Here is an 18,044-nt window from a genome sequence, read left to right as displayed (position 1 = left end):
TTTTTTTATTGGAAGACCCAACAAACATGATAGAATTACCAGTACACTTACAGTTCTCTGTGAAGCCAAAGTGAATTCTCACTTTGATTGATCGTAGCAGCCACTTCCAGCGTTCTGTCTGCAGCAGATGATTATCTGGTGTTGATCTGGGACTGGAAAAAACCCAGCATGAAGGAAACTCAAATGGAACCAGACTAAACAGCTCTGCAGTCTTTAGAAAACCTGTCTGAGGCTGACCGGAAGCAAGACTTTAATGAGGATTAGACTCTGGACCCCCTTGTAGTCTGAGCTTTACTGATGGAAATGAAGAACGGCGGATATTGTGAAGCACTCATCAGATCTACGACCAGAAGGTGGAGGACGGACGACAATAAGTTCAGTAATATTAGGTCAACTAGATTATGTAAACATGAGGTTAGTGCTAGGTTTGAGTAGAGTAGGTTAGGATTAAATATGGGATGTTAGGTAAGTGTAGTGTGGGGTAAGCTGGGCTACGTTACTGTATGATAGAGTAAATCAGGTTGCTGTGTGATCATTGACATAAATGGAGATGGACAAAACAAGGCTGTGACATCACAGATAGAAAATGCTTTACCTCATGTTCCAACAAAATGAAGTCAATTCAGTCTCCATTTTTCCGCGGTTCGAATATCGCCCGATTTCACCATTTTGGGACCAGACGACGTTAGCAAGCAGTGATTGGTCAAACATTTCAGGTGGGGACAGCGGGCACCACATGCTCTTATTGAGGCATCTGATCGGCTAGTTTATAACTTCACTAACTTGTGATGAAGGTATAGCATGAAACAAAAATAGATTTAAAACATGTTAAAAAGAGACACCAGAGCAAGAACAATTTTCTGACAAACTCAATGACTGAGTAGTTGCATTTCTGAGTATTTCTTTATAAAAATTGTTATGAATCAGGAGGAGAAGAGACAGGGGAGTCAGTAACAGTGACATAGGGGCTACAGTAAGTGAGCCACAGTCTTCCAGCTCCGCCCCATTATGATGCATCCACTTGCAGACTAATAGATCCACGAAAATCCATTGTTTTGCTCGTCTGAGCTGGAATCTGCATGGATCCAAACTGTACAGCTGGATAGAAATGATATTGCTGCTGTTTTTGTTGCACCGTTAATGTTACGTTGGGGTGTGTGAGGGGCTGTAAGATGGCGAGAGAGAGCGTAAACAAAGGGGATGATGGGAAGTCATGGAAGCGTAATTTGCACCAAAGGTCACGCCCACAACTTAGAGGCATATTCTAATGAACTCTTGCTGCTCTACAGAAATTATATCCATGAAAATGACAGGTTTTTGGATTTTGTGGCATAATACTAATTAAAAACCAATGGGAATGATTTCAAATAAATCAAAAGATGATCGAAGTGCTACTGCAGATCAAGGTAGGTCAGGTTAGCTTACTGTAGGTTTAGTCAGGGTAGGTTAGGTTAGGGTAGAACAGAGAACAACCAACTCTCCTCAGATGGACCCTCCTCTCTACTCCACTTTTAAAAGAAGCTGCTCCAGGTCAAGTCACATGACCTGAAAACCTTCCACCTCAGAAACCAGACATGAAGCCCTCTGGGAGATCTTTCTGATGTGCTGGAGACGGTTTTGAGGACAGTATTTTAGTGAAAAGAGGTTTAAGAAGCCAAATAGAGAAATACTTCTTGATTGTGTGATTTGATTCTTTTTTGATTTAAGATGCTATTTTTTTAAGTCACTGTATTCTGTATTCTTAGTTCCAGAAGGATGAACATGAGAGAGGTTTGTCTTTCAGGGAGGTGTGTTTCCTGTGTGGTTCTGGGTAAAGCGTGACTGACTTATGAAGATGTTTTTCCCATCATCTCTTCGAGCTGCCTCTTTAAATGTCTCGGCTTGTCCTGACTCTCCTGTTTGGAGATCAGACTCTCCAGAGGACTCGTCTGCTCTGTCATCTCCAGAGGCTTCTAGAGTTCAGGTTTACTCCAACGGAGCAGCAGGTTTTTCACAGTTTAGAAAAAGTTAATCAACTTAAAAAAATGAGCAGCTTTTTTAGTGCTTGATATGAAAATGAAGAGAATGATAACCCGTACTTTTATAGAAGCGAAAAAGGCATTGTTGCTATGACAACAGTGCACTATGTGGATAGGTTGTGTTGGAAGCTCCTGTTTGTTGAAAAGTAATGTGACATTTTCAGGCAGCTGGAGGGCAGCTTCAGGCAAACAAATGACTCGGTCAAATGTTACATTTGTAATTATTATATCCTATTTTAGCATTCCTGCTTAATTTAAAATAATGAGCCTGATGGTGATGCTGTCTTTACAGCCACAGGGATGTAATCTAATCCATTTCACCAACAGATTAAAAGGTGTTTGAGTGAAGAACCTCCAGTGTTGAGCTGCTGAGCTCTGCTGGGAGTTTGTGGGCCTTGTAGTGGTCTGACAGGGACATCAATGGCGTCCCTGGAGCCATGTCGCTACCACGGCGACCATTTCTTTATATGCTCAGCATCACATCTCCTGCCAAGGAGCTGGAATTAAGCAGCACCACATACTTCTGCCCTGGATCTGCCTCCTCGCCTGCAGCCACATGTTCAAAGGTCAGACTCAACAACATGCACTTCAATGCTCTGTCTTCCTGCTGAAACCAGCTCCTGCAGGTGAAGTCATATGACCTGACAAATGTCCAACCAGCAGCGCATACATCCTCTGATTTGTCAATTGGCTGTCAGCGCATTGATATGCAAGATTAAGTGTGACGTCCGCTGAGAGTTAAATCCCAGAAAAGCCATCAGCGCATCCAGTTTCTAATTTAATTAATAAACTCCTGAGTCTAATTAGGCTGGGAGGGAAAACAGCTGCAGTCACCTGGGCTCTCCACATTCTCCTCATGGAAGGATTGGAAACGACAAGACGAGTCTGGAGGGATTGGTGTAGGTCTGTGTTTGATGGATGTAGAGGTGCTGATCAGACGGAGAGCCCTCGGGATGCGAACACGTGTTCAGCAGCAGCTGGAACGCCATCGCCGCCGTATCTGCCAGGAGCCGAGAAGTTCCTCTGTGGAGAAGGAGCTGTTGGGTATTTATTGACAAGTTGTGGCGAAGGTTGTTGCTGTGCACGTCTGCTGTGCAAATAATTAAAGGATACTGAATGTAGAAGCGTTTATGTAATCAGGGTGTGGCGGTACAAACATCAGGAAGCTCCGGGATGGATGAGGTTCTGCAGATGCTTTCAAAACAAAACCGACACGTTTCTTAGGCTTTTACCTCATGGCATTAGACTAAATATGCAGAGGAAGTAAACATGCCCAATCAGGTTTCATCGATTTTAGGATCCAACATAATTAACACCAAAACTTGATGCTGAGTCCTGAAAATGTAGGAACATTCTGAGTCGTGTTTGTCCTGATGAACACTGTGGGAGGCTTCAAAGCAAAAACAAACAGCTGCAGGGCGCGCTGCCTCTTCTCACTGTGGCGCTTTATGTAAGTCCCCATGTTGGATAAACTAAAAGGCCTTGGATGGTTATTGCTGAGGGAAAAGTGTATCTGGGGACTTTGAAAACTGACTTTTTAAAATATATTTTTACCAGCAACTGCAGAAATACTAGAATTATGGAGGCAGTGCTTGCTTGTTCATCCTGCAGGACTATTATTCCTGGGATTTCTTCAGTTGTTTAACTGTTGTAAATTGTTTACCGCAGGCGTCAGGTTCCCCTTGTAACAAATACCGTAGATAAAGCCAACAGCTTTGTGAAGCTTTAGAAGCAACAGACTGGACGAGCGGAGAAAGGTTTCAAGAACAGAAGACTGTAGGTCCAGAGACCATAAGTCCAGAGACCATGACTCGACTTCAAGACACCTGAACGAAGGAGAATCTTCATCCACATTTTCACTTTTTCTATCAAAGCTCACGAGGTACATGTCAACTCCAGCCCACCATGGAACAGTTTTTTTGGTCTGTGTGTTGATATCTAGCTCTTAAAGCTGGCCCTCATGAACCACTAATACACTACAACTCCCTCATTGAGCTGCTAACCCGTTTACACGTTGAAGACCTGTTGAAGACCTGTTGAAGACCTGTTGAGAGACCACGATAATTAAATCATCACATAGAAATTATGAAGATCTTTATTTAATCCTGAGGATTCTTCAGTTCAAAGTCTGACGCCTCACATTGATGAGACACCATGATCCCAGATTAGTAAGCATCCAACATGGCGGTGAACTGACCTTTAACCTTTGGCTATAGAGCTTTAGCTTCTCTGTTGACTTTCTGTAAATAACTACAGCTCTTCAACTGTTTATGCAATTAGAACATTAATATCTTTGTAACCATTTTTGTTAGAATATAAAACGTTTTCACATTCTCACTAAATTTGTCTAAAAATGTGACATTGAAAAAGTGTAGTTTTTGTTCATGTGGGAATATAATCTTTATTTTTATTTTATCGTAGAAGTTTTCCTCCTAACTGAATCATTTCACACCAGAGACACCAAATAACCCTCACTCATCGAACTACTGTAACTCTTCGTCTGTTTACTCAACTTCCGTAATTCCAACAGATTCTGAAGCAGGACGATCCTAAAGACATGCCTGAAAATTACTGAAAAATTGGAAATTTGAGAAGAAAAAAATTCCTAAAAAAAAAAAGTTAGGATATTGGAGCCTTGGCCTTTGGTCCACCCGTTCCTGTGAGACCCATGACACTCATGTAAATACTTTTCCTCAGGTGAAAATCACTCGGCGATAGTTGTCCAGAGTTAAAGTTAGAACTCATCAGAAACAAAATGAAGAGGCAACACTCCAAGGAGAGAGTTTTTGGTCAGACTTAGAACCTGGAGAAGCTCCTTCATTGTTTTGTGTAATACATGTTGATATAAAGTGTGCAGATAATTGCTGGTGTTAATATGATGAATGGAATCACCACATCCTGAATGGATGGAAACACTGGGAGCTGAAGAGGGGAAGGAACCTGCAGGAGTGGCTTTGTTGGCCTCTCAGACAGACAAAAAAAAGCTGATTTACTTCAGACTGTTGAGTGTGAAAGCGTGTAAATGTCCCCTCATGTATCGTCAGCATAAACGGGTCTGAATTATTCTTTGTTCCATTATACTAATGGCTCTGCAGAATGCGGCGGAGTCGATGGCGAGTCAAAGAGAAAGGAAACGATTGTTTCTGCAGACTCTCACACACAGGTGGGAAAAGGGCAAACTCTCAGCTGGTGACGTTCATCAACGGCTGCTAAAGGTCACGCCGTGTCTCCTGCACCCACTGGACTGTTTATTGTAGAAAGGTGCCCCCCCCCAACACCACCACCCAACTTTTCCTCTAGCTCTAGTGAACTGGCCCCCTTTTTATTATGCTGCTACAACCCAACGACGTCCTGCTTCAGAAGACGACGTCTCATGAAGCTCCTCTGTTTTTAAAAACACATTCATTCAATATTTTTCTCATGATAGAAGACATACATGAAGAAAACTAAGATTAAAGCTGCATTTCTGAGTGTGTCATGATTCAAATTGTGAATGAGGAGCAGATGAAAAAATGTTGTGAAAACCTTCATCTCAGCTTCATTCGGATGAATCCACTTGCAGACAACAAGATTCAAAATTTGCATCTGCCAACTCTCTTTACTGCTTGTAGCACGTGTCAAAGTCGAGGCCCGGGGGCCGGATCTGGCCCTTCAGATAATTTTATTTTATTCTTATTAATGGCTTGATGTTATCTTTCGCCTATTTTTAACTTGTATAATTTTGAGCAAATTTATTATTATGGAGAATAAATTATTGAAAGTTATTTAAGGTTTAAGTTGATTTATTCTGGAATAAGTACCTAGGCCCGCTACCTAAGGAGTATTTTGGAGTTTGTCCTCTTGTGCGATTGAGTTTGACTCCCCTGGCTTATAGCCTTAACGCCGCGGAGCAACTGCCAAAGTTGTTCTGGAATATTTTTGTTGCCATATCATAGAAAACAAGGATGATATTGAGCGAGTATCTTGGGTTCATATGATTTGAAGAGATTTACAGAGGCAAGCATATTTCTTTGTCTGGTTTCATCAGGTCTTTCAGTATCTCTGGGTGTGGTGTACTTTACTCGTGTTTTATTTTTGTCTTGATGAAAGTAAGATGGCAACATAAGCCCATGAAGCTATGGCGATTGTGCTCATGCTACAACGTCACTCATGGAGGCTCTCTGGGCTGCTAACCGCCGGCGGGAAAGCATAGCGATCACCTCTGCCCAGGGACCTGCAGCTGAGCAGTAGACCTCGCTTGTTCTGCTGGATGTCTGGGCAGTGGCAAACACTTTTGACTTTACTGAAGCCTGGGGAGTGGAGCTTGCTAGCTCACTAAGCTGTCCAGCGGGCGGCTGGCTAGCGTAGCCGTCCATCCAGCTCAATGAGTTCTGTGACGGGCTGGCGATCTGTCCAGGGTGTATCCCACCTTATCCCAACAATAACCAGCCCCCGTGGGTTAAGAATATGGATGTAAGTTCAGGACGAAAATCCTCGCATTGAGACACCATGTTTAATCTCCTTTTTTACCCTAGTCATTGAAAACGTCCCTGAGTCCCTGATGCCCAACACCCAAATTGTGCCGCGTCAGATCAAGTCTTCACGTTGACTGAATATTGAAACTTGATGCCTCTGCTGCACCGGCCGCATCTAGTGTACATGCACCATAAGTCAAAAGCTAGATAGATAGATAGATAGATAGATAGATAGATAGATAGATAGATAGAACAACTTTATTAGTCCTCCAACGGCAATTCCTTTAAAAACATCTCTCCAGCAAAAAACATAGACAGCAAGTAACACAGTAAAAGCCACAATGCTAAAAACTTGCTAAAAAATAAAAACAAAATAAATAACTTGATAAAATACAATTACAAGATAAAAGATAGGCTTGGAACAGGTACCGTCTACTCGGGTGTGTTCACTTTGATTTAAGAGTTTTATGGCATTTTGGATATAATATTTAGAGTACCTGCTAGTTTTTCTAGCTGGAGCAATATAACGGCGACCCGAGGGCATCTTTAAAAAACGGGAAGACAGGACGTGTTTATGTTAAAATTATGTTTTTTTCTTTTTGCACCACCTGCCACTCCCAGAGTGACGTCAGATTTTTTTGTTGCTAGCATTACTAGAATCGTGGCTCTATAAACGCTAACCCCTGATATGTTATGACTGAGTCACAACTGACCTTGCAGGTGGATACGATTAAACCTGTACGGAGCGCAAAGGTGACCCACTCAAAGCATCAAGGTCAAAGACGATCAGTGAACCCATAGAGAGAAAATGTTCATGTATTCTACGCGCATGGGTGAGTCGAACACATATACAACACCTGTTAGTGCATCCAACTTTCTTTATACTTTAATTTACTTCATGATACATTTATCACACGCATGACAATGGTACGTATCATTTTCTTGTTGACCGTTGTGGCCGTTCTAGCCTCTCTATGACCGTCAAAAACCCACCGTACCTCTACGGGTCAACCCTCCTGCACAGGTGTATGTGACTAAGGCCTTACTCAGTATCTTATCTGAGATGGTCCGTTGCTTTTTCCTCAAAAACAAATCTGTGTACTTCCCAAAAGTAGAAGATTCAGTTCAGTTTAGAGGATTGTTGTGCAACTGACCTAGTTTCAGAAAACCAAATGGATGAAGGCTAGCTGTGGCTCTGCTGCTGCATGTCCCCACCAAGTTTAGAAACAAATACTATATATTATATTGCAATGTTATCCTTTTGCAAGCTCATGGGAAAATTATTCAACACTTGATTAGTCAAGACTTTGTGGACGGTGCCACCTTGAGGTGTTGTGTGTAACTACACTGGTAGTAAAGAACCTCTTAAAAAAAATGTTTCCTCTGTTTATTCTGAAGATGAAAGTCTAAAAGCTGTTTGCTTTTGGGAAATATGTTTATGTCGAGGCAGAAAAATAAAAAAAGACCTTTGACCTTTGTTCATGCTGCCCTTTTCAACGTTTGCCCTCCCAGCCGTGGAAGAGGCAGTAATGTAGATTCCTGCAGCGTTTGTGCAGTCGCTGATGTGTGGTTCCTGATTAAACACTTTTCATCTCACAACTAAACAAACCTGCAGCACATCCCATCAGCAGCTGGTACTTTAAGACTCACACTAGTGTGCTGCATCATTTCCATGAATAAACCGGACTAAAATTATTTATTTTTCTGCGTAGAGACTATCCATCCTTAACTCAAATACGGAGGCGTTTCATGACACATGTGACAAAGATTGAGCCAGCTTGTGTCACATTTGCTGTATTTTCACACTTCCACTTTTTGTTGCATCACGTCTTTTCATATTGCAGTGTCAGGCTGTTTTGACTTTCTCTTCTTTGAACAAACTTTCTTCTCCGTGAACTTCATCCTCCACAGACATTTCCAGTCGGTTGTGCAGCTTTGTGTGTCGCTGAACAACAGACATTTTTTTTTCCAACAGTGAAATGTTAATTAAAATATTTTCTCCACCTTCAACATTGCAAACCTTATTGTGAGCCCACTCTGCTTTGTATTCAAAGTGAGGGTCACATAGCAGCAGAGATATTCACAAACGATTCCAGCGTCCTTGAGCCATGAAAACCTTAAAGATGCTCTGAGTCACATCCCTAATTAAACTTTTACGATTTAATGTCTGAATTTTGGGTTTGGAAACAACAAAGATGTTTTTCTAGAATGGTTTTGGTGGAGTTGGATGCTGAGGACGCGGTCCCTCTGCAGCCTCTGTTAGCAGGTGTTTGCAGCTCTCGCTATATTTTTAACATGTAGGCCGCTGCACCCATTCAGTCTCATAAAGCTGCTCCGCTGTGATTTAGCACACAAGTCTTTCTGGAAGCAGAGGAGGCGTGTGCACTCAGCATACTTTATCAACGTTAAATTTAAAGCCTCCAACTGCTCAGTCAGCGGGTTTGGGCGACGGCAGCAGGCGTGTTTGAGCAGCTCTGCGCTCAGCTGGCCTCCTTTTTCCTGCCACCTCAGCAGCCCGCAGACCAGAGTGCCCTCAAAGCATGCTGGGAGCCCGCCGCAGTCAGCAGGCCATCGGCAGCTGTGATTGACAGGCCGGAGAACCGGAAGCGGCCAAATGTTTTTCTTTTATTTTTCTTCCGGTCCGCGTTGACACCATGAAGCAGAACTGATGACTGCGGCCGGCCGCCAACATCCATCGCCACTTCTCCCCAGGAGGCGATTTGTTTGTCCCGCTGGGAGGTTATTGACAGGAGCGGCTTCACACGCTGACTGAGGACACTCGTCTGTGGAGGAACATTACGCAGATCATTTCATACCGCAGATGAATAATTGTCCTCCCTGTGGGAAACCGTCCAAGATGAAACTAATGAGATCTTCCCTGAAATGCCCCATTTAGGACATTAGACTTCATCTTCAGAGCTGAAGGACTCTTCAGAAAAACCTGACGAAGAGTCAGACTCCAACCTCAAACACAGATCTATCTAACTTTCCCTGCTTTCTTTCACAGAGTAGCTACATTTCAGTTTAAACAAAAAACAAACAAGCATAAATAAAGGGAAATATATCAAATATATTTGTGATATTTAGTCATGAAATGATTGGTAAGAAAAGATAATGGCACAATTAAGAGAAGAACATTAACCAGTTTAATAAATATGCCTCTTTTTAATGGAAGCTAATCCAAAGTGAAGAGTAATTGTCCCTGATTGCTAAATTATAAATGAAGCTCGTCTGATTTTCTCTGATTTGTTTGGAGAGCTGGATTTGATTTAAGTTACCACATTAAGTTGTGATCTCTGCCAAAAACCAAGGAGAAACAAAATCACAGAGACACTTCCTTCTGAAGGGTCACAAGGACATTTCTATCTTCCACACATTGAGAAAACTGAAAGCGGAGGAGAACCTCCACAGGACCGGGCAGCCAAGGAGAGCCTAAGAGCACAAGAGCCTCATTTCCACTGTCCCGTATGGGAGGAGTAGTACGGGATGGACCAGTTCATTCTGATGAGCGTTTAGCCTCGCTTCCACTGAGCGGTTTGCTTTCACGGCGCATGCGTGGTGTAGACCGCTAGCATGTCGTTGTAGTGCAACGACAAAAGAAAAGCAACAACAATAGAGGTCATCCAGCAGCTCGTCTTTTCTGTCTTTACTTTTTGTACATCATGTAGAACAGGAATTGGATGTTGTTTGAAAGAAGATTACGGGCAGCTGAGAAGAATACCGCAGTAAAGAGGAAAGCGGAAAGGCTAGCTTGGCGCTATACTGGTGCTTTCCAATGTCGTTATCACTTTCTGCTAATCAACGGGTGGCAAAAGCGACCTGTTCTATTTCTATATGGACCTGCAACAGATTGGGGCCCTCAAGACGTACAGGTCGGTACTGTTTAATGGGTCCATTTTACAATGGAAACGCTCAGAATACTGGACTCAACTGGACTGTACCGGACTGCTCAGAAGAAACAAGGCTAAGGAGGACTCATCCAAGAGGTCCTGAAAGAACTAGAAGAAGATGGAAAGAAGGTCAGACCTCTCTGGACTCAGTTCAGGTCAGAGGTCATCATCCAACAGTCAGAAAGAGACTCGGATGAACATGGATCCATGGAGAGTTGATGGAGAAACACACTGAGGAACATCTGGATGATCCACTAAACTGATGTTCTGATGAGACACAAGAGGAACTTTCTGGAAGGAGAACGTCCACAAACATCTGGACTTAATCCAACACTCAGAGTAAGACATGGAGGTGGGAGTGTGATGGTATGGGGCTGTTTTTCAGGTTCGGGACTTGGATTAATTCTACCAAGAGAGGTTAGAACAAATTTACTGACAAAGCTGATCATTACAAACTCCTGACAGGAAGAAGTGTCCAGCGTCCAAACTCAGATCAATCAGGAGGGAAGGCTTTTCTTCCTACAGCATCTCTGTCTAGAGGGGAATTCCACTTTGTCACCTTTAGTCCTCATGTCTTTCTGGGATTATTTGCCCTGTTTTCGTCAGCATCCATCAGTCTTTTGAGGCCCTGTAATGATAGCATCCTCCTCCCCTCCATGCTGAGCTCAGATGTTCAGTGAGGAAAAGACGAGCGACTGGGAAGTAAAGGAAGTCAGATAATGACACCGGGAAAGAGAGATTTCTTTGGAGCCGTCAGTGTCTCATTGCAGTTTCCACAGCGGTGAGTCACTGGGGTCTATTTTACACTTCAAGCAACTTGTCTCCTGCAGCTCTGATTTATCTGCTTGTTCAGCATGAATCCAGAAGGAGGCCTCCTGACTTCAGAGGGTTTTTATCACAGCCGAGGCGGTCCGAACGCTCAGAGGAAGCTCCTCACTTTTAATAAGTGAATATCTCTTCTTTTCCCTCTTACCATAATGGGGGAGGGGGGTATATTCTTTCTGCAGCTTTCTTCTTAAAAATGTCTGAGGAAACTATGTCCGTCATGCGGGTTGTACTCCTGTTTGCTGCTGATCGTGTAGAAATCGGAAACATGTCGACCTTTTCTTTGCTTCTTTTCTTACATTAAAAACCCAACGAGCAGCACGGATTTGGAGCGATCACAGACGGCGTTACAACTCTGACATTCATGTTCCTCAGAGCATCAACTCTTCCTCTGTTTCCGCTTTGACTCACAAAGGTTGATGGTCCAAATTCACAGCCTGCAATTCTCCTGCTGAATTTTTATTTCAAAATCGCATAAAAGTGCAGCGTCCGAAAGTCGGGACGAGGACGGTACCAGCACCTTAACCCTAGCCTGGTACTGCATCTGGAATCGGTACTGATCCGTGTCCGGTATCAACCCACATCCAGTACCGTGTTAAGGTTAGGATTAGGGCTGCCATGATTAGTCGACTAATCGACGACTACTAGACTATTAATATAGTCTATGATTAATTTAGTAGTTGATTATACATTACTTTCTATTATATGGAGTCACAGTGTAGTAAAGTTGAAAGTTATAATGGCATTCTGATAGCTTCATGGACTATTTTAGCATTTATTAAGGTTTTTTAGGCTGTTTTGAAGTTTAGCTAATATTTCAGCTGTATGCTAGCTGTTTTGACTAATTTGGGTTTTTTTCAGTTTTTAGGTTGATCTGGAATTTAACTAATATTTTAGCTGGCTATCAGCTTCACCATTTTTAACCACCAATTTCAGCATCTTCAGCTTACAGCTTTCGTTATCACAGGTAATGCTATATATCTAGTTTTTTGTTAGTTTGAAGCTAATGATGGTTAAGATGTGTGTTTTACATCCAGTTTGAGCATGACTCGATTAGCAATTACAGAAAATTAGAATTGATTAATTTTTTTTTTTTTTTTTTTTGCAATGAAGTCAAAGAGACCAATAATTGGGGAAACATTGAGATTTTTAGGTTTTTGTCCCCACTGGACCCCCCATCCCCACCACTTACCACCAGAGTGTGAGATGTCCATGTTGGCTGGTGATGTCCCGCATTGATGCCCCCCCACCCCACCCCACGCCACACTCACCCCCACCACCAGCCAGACAGATCTGCTTGTCAAACAGACCATGATGTGTTTGTAGCTGCTCAGTTAAACAAATCCCTGCTGGCATCTTCACACTTCGTTATCCAAACTGAGGTTGGAGCTCCTCACACACTCACTCCTCCACGCCGCCGCCACGCATCGGTGATGGGCAGGTCAGCCGCTGCAACTGCAATGAAGGACAACATCATTAAGCTCGATATCAGTGGCGGCTAAAGCAAACAGCCTGTCCGCCGTCATCAGGCTGATGCATTGGCAGTCACTGCCCAGAGGACATTTTAATTGTGTCCGGACACACAAGCGCACACACACACTTTTCCCAGGATGCCTCTGCATGTGGGTGTGACTCAGCTGAACAGTTTGCAGAGGAAAATCTTTGCATGTTGAGAGGTTGCTGTTTTTGTGTTATTGAGCGCTCAGACACAAACAGGAAATGTTGACAGAGATCAGCTCTCTGCTAACCTTGAGAAGAGGAATTTTCCCATGGTGCATTTGGGCTGCCGGGTGAACAGAGCGGACTGAATAGAATAAATCCTCAGCTCAGAGTTAAGTATTTCTAAGTGCTGAAGTCTTTGACTGAAGTGGTTTGTCTCTGATGGATTCTTTTTATAATTGTTCTGCTCAGGAAATCTCTTTGTTAGTCGTTCAAAATGAGAATCCGCCGAGTCCAGCAAACACATCCGTTCATTGGTACCACATGAGGCGATTCTACTCAAATGAATCGTTTGGTTTTCTCAGTTTTTCCAAATGTCTTTCAGTCCTCTGGCCACAGAGCTGCTTGACTCTCTTCTGAAGTTAGTTGTTTTGTCTGTAGAGCGATCAGGTTTACGTTAAAATGCATTTATGCTTTAAAAAACTAAACTGAAAGGATAAACTTGACCTAAACTTTGCATTGCGTCCATTGAGGAACTTTTGTTGCCCATGACACGTTGATGATGTAATCAGGTGGAGTCCAAAACAAACACAGTGAAGAATTTGATCATTCTGCTCCTGATCTTTGGGGGGAGTCTTAGGCTGTGAACAGACTTTTGGCTAAATGTCAAACAGCAAATTTACCAGATGTGAAAACGGAAGCAGTGGACTCAAACTGGCCTTGAGAATCATGTTTGGTGTGAAGACTACAGAAGAAACTAAGAAATAAAGGAGTTGTCCCTTAAAGATATAAACTATTAGAATGTATCATTTGCTTTCTATGCTTACTTGTCAGTCTGAAGTAATTAACACCAAATGACTGACTGTGGCGCCCCCTAAAGGAAGCAGCAGAAAGTCAAAGAAGTGCAAAAAAGTAGGGGTGTAGGGAAAAATCTATTTGGTGATATATCACAATACTTTATTTGGTGATAATTGTATCTATTCAAAATGCTGACAAAGATGATATTTAATTATATTTACTGATATTAGATACGTATTGAGCAGTGGGAGGAACAGCAGCATCAGTTAGGGATGTAGAAAAAACGTACGTATCGAAAATTGATTGATTGATCAACTGCATTTGGGTGACGTCACAGCAGCGTGGCACGCGTAGCCTAGTCTGGTGCAGTTGTCGATCGGCAACTGCATCAAAACCCAACAACATCAGAGTTGTGATGTGGCACAGCAGAAGCCTGTTCATCGATATTAAAAAAATAAACCTTCTAACAAGTGAGCAGCTGGACCCTTTTTTCTGTTTGAAAACATGTCGAGATTCATTTAAGTTTCTATCACAGCATCAGCGCTCATCATCATCATCTGTCAAAGGAGACGTCTGCGTCTTATTCAGCTGTAAAAACACGGCGATACAGATGAAGCCACGAGGAAATCTTGGTACGCCCCAAAAAGCTCCACCTCCACCTCCATTACTTGTTTTTTCAACAAATGCAAGTTTTTTTTTTTTTAAATGGTGGTGTTTCCATTAAGAGAATTTCTTATCACAAATACAATTTGCACAATTTCATAGTTAATAGAAACGCAGCTTCTGATGCTGCGTTGATACAGTAGATTGTTGATGGGCTTCAGAATGGGAGTGACAGTTTACAGACCTGTCAATGAAAAGGTCGTGTGTCATCCATGGATGAATTTAAATCTTGTCATAATAAAATATAGATAAGTTGATATAAGCTAAATCTGAATATCCAATAGTTTTATACTTCAGGTGTTGAACCATTTATTGGGATGTTGGAGTGAATTTAACTCATTGGTGAGTATTTAAATACCAGCACTTTTCAGGTAGAAGGGTTTCATGATTGTTTCTATGAATGTTTCAGAGGACCATCCTCATGTTCTGCCAGTCAAATAAAAACGTGTGTTGGGAACTGCTGATGGAGGGATCAATACAGAGTTGTGTGATGTTGTTTAGTGAGGCCTGAAAGCTGCTTTTCCTCCACGTTCTTCCTCATTCTGAAGGACTGAGGTGCTCTGACATTTATACCGACACAAGCGACTAAATGTTGGACGTGAATCAGGGAAACTGTGACGCTGGCATCCTCACATCAGTGCTTTGTATGTTATACAGCTGCAAAATCAAGCAGGAAGTGGTTTTCTTTTATGATGGTAATGTCTGAATGAATAACTGAGCCGCGAAAATGTTTGGACTCTATAAATTCCACTAATTTTATTGATAGTTGTGCTTTAAACCCCCCATGTTGGTGTTTTGGACACATTTCTGCTTCTGTGTTCGGCACTTTAGAAACGCACTTGCAAAACTTTGTCAAAGTTTGCATAAACATTTCTGCCTTGTTTGTGCTTTAGGCTGAATTTAAGGGCAGAAATGGAACCAGACAATTAGGAGACATTTGTTGTGTCTTTCTGTTTTCCAGCCGGTCAGAACCCTGACCACCACCTGAACTCACTCTGATTACTGCTGGCCGCCATCAGTGCAGATACATGGTTGAGTGTGCACTGGACAGATCCGAGTGTCCGTGGTTAAAGTCCTCCGTCCTTCAGCGGCTGCAATCAGATTTATTTGTTCAAGTTCAGTTTTCTAATGATGTTACATGAAAAAATCCAGTTTTATTTACTGCTGTTTGTGTCTGTTATTCATTGGGCAATTAGTCTTAGTAAATCAACTGGAAATCCTGATCACATGAAAGTTATTTTCATGTTTTTGCTGTAAAATTTTTTGCTTCATCTTAATAGAGATTATAGTTTTGCAAATGGCAACTTGAACATTAAAAAAACATTTCAAAAATGTGTACGGGAGCTTTAAGAAGTCTGTTGATTCAGTTTTTGCTCATGCATGAACGCAGTTTAGAAAAAAAACTCAACTTTTGATTAATTCCATATTTGGCTGTGACACACAGGAGTCCCCTCCAACAGCCAATGACATCGATGTATTTTACATGTATTCAAAACAAAAGAAGGCTGTAAAATAATCCTAGTATCAGCTGTGTTTTTGAATATTCCTTAGTTATGTTATATAATTGCATCATTATTCTCTTTGCCTTCCTGTAAAAAAAAAAAAAAAAAAAAAAAAAACAACTAAAGGACAAATATGTCAATTTACCAGCTTTGTTCCCATTTCATGCTGTTCTGTTGCTTTTCATTTCACGCTCTGCTTCAACCTATTTATTGTAGATATGGAGGAGGGAGGTGGTGGTCATTACTAACGACATGCCCCCCCCCACATATACGTTCAGTTATGGACCAACGCTTTGACTGCTATTCCAGAGAAAAAACACGATCCTGCCTGGAACTGAAGAGCAACGTTAGATTTTCTGAACCCAAAGGAAGGAGATGATCTGATCTCCGGATGTTCCAGCCTGTTAGCTGAAAAGAGCCGTTAACTCGGGTTTAAAATGATAACTTGATAACTTTGAAGTTCATTCTTATTGACTACCAAATGGGTCGTTGCAACAGAAGACTTCTAAGCTCAGAGCAGAACTGGAGTGCAGTTATGACTCAGTGTTTTGGAGAACTTGTTAGTTTGAGAACACAGGTTATGCAGATAGTCCTCTGGGGGCTTTCACACCTGATCCAGGTAATCAGGATCAAGAAGGTCAGCCTGACACCCCTAATATAGAGAATACATTTATTTATGAAGTAATCACTCAAACACTTTGATAAATTAGCAGCTGTTTTGTTTGGAAGACGGTCCAAACACGTTAGCATGATGCTAGCACAACGTTTTCATGGTTTAGTGTTGGGTCATGTGATCTGTGATGTGATTATGAATGGTCATGCATGGTTATGTTGAAAAAACTGAATTTATTAGCTGGAAATGTGGAAGCTGATATCCAGCTAAAAATATTAGCTAAATGCCAAATTAGCCCAAAAAATAAAAAAAAAACTTTGGTTAGCCAAAATAGCTAGCATGTAGCTGAAATATTAGCTAAACTCCGAGATAGTAAATGCTAAAATAGTCCAAAAAGCTAGCAGAATGTCAATTTTTATAACTTTAAAACCTTAGCATAATTATGAATAATAAAAAGGCAGGAATATTATTCCAGAATAAATCAACTTACATTTTAAATAACTTTCAATATTTTACTTTCCATAAAAATATATTTTGTCAAAATTATACAAGTTAGAAATAAACGCAAGATAACATCGGGTCATTAATAACAATAAAATAAAATGATCTGGAGGGCCGGATAGAATTACCTGGAGGGCCGGATTCGGCCCCCGGGCCTTGACTTTGATATGTGCTGTAGAACGTCTCGGCCTTCACAAACTTTGGGAAACTGTTCAGCTGAAGTTTAAAAAGGTTGATGGACCCCCCCAGTATGAGAGTGAGCTCCCAGAGGGCCGACAGGAATCTGGGTGAGTGCGGCGTCCAAACTGAACGTTATTACGACCTCCTGCGTCTCCCTATGAACTCTGACAGCTGCTCTCGGCTCTAACCTGAGGTTTTCCTCCTTTAAATTACATCTGGCTAAAAGCCTCCAGTGGGGGGGGGTAATTTTTTATTTTATTTTTTCCTCGTGATTTAAAAGCTGCCGCACTTGCTTTCTATTACATTTACAAATACTGAGCACATGCATAATTTAACCTTCCACCCACATCCAAAATGCTGCAATCAACTTCATTATTTATTTTAACCACACTTGAATAATTTAAAGCCGCATGTATGAAAGCCATCGGAACAGACTGCAGCTCACTTCATTAGCAGGGCTGCCAGCCTGCTTAGGTTCCCCAGTATTAAACTGAGTATTAGCTGGGATTAGACCACACACACACACACTCACACACACACACACACTCCTTATTTAGTGCTTTCTAATGAGGAAGGAGCGAGGCGTGCACGCTGACTCTCCCCTGTGATTATTTAAAGTGAGAGCGGATCCAGAGCGGCCCGGGGAGCAGCGGTCCACATCAGGGACGGATCGGCGGGATGACCAGATCGATACTGGATTAAGCTGTTATGTCCACTTAGAGCTGATATAATAAAAATAATGGATTCAGATTCTGATTCAAGCTTGATTTATGGCACTGCTGCTTTAAACGGGCCGCTTAAAAAATGAGACTTTTCATAATAAATGCTTTCCAGAGTGCTGCAGATCAATTGTACTCTGAGAATGATTAAGACAGATGTTTTCTCTGTCCACGGCCCAGTCGATGCTGCAGACTTATGTACTTTAACATCTGCTGTGCCAG

At 41.9% G+C, this 18,044-nt stretch overlaps 1 long non-coding RNA gene across 2 annotated transcripts in view; it reads left to right on the top strand.

The window, feature by feature from the left end:
• The window catches only part of LOC112137821, an 88,489-nt gene extending 70,710 nt beyond the window's left edge, over positions 1–17,779 (top strand). Inside the window, exon 3 of one of the 2 annotated variants that reach the window (XR_002917620.2) lies at positions 17,722–17,779. This is a non-coding gene — a long non-coding RNA (uncharacterized LOC112137821). Of the gene's footprint in view, positions 1–7,192; positions 8,064–17,721 lie in introns of those variants that run through there. The other variant, XR_002917617.2, reaches the window with a different exon arrangement.
• Positions 17,780–18,044: the final 265 nt, after the last annotated feature.

The sequence above is a fragment of the Oryzias melastigma genome, linkage group LG10 (genome assembly GCF_002922805.2).
Source record: "Oryzias melastigma strain HK-1 linkage group LG10, ASM292280v2, whole genome shotgun sequence".
In the NCBI taxonomy this organism is placed as follows: Eukaryota; Metazoa; Chordata; class Actinopteri; order Beloniformes; family Adrianichthyidae; genus Oryzias; species Oryzias melastigma.
This window is presented reverse-complemented; position numbering and strand designations above follow the sequence as displayed.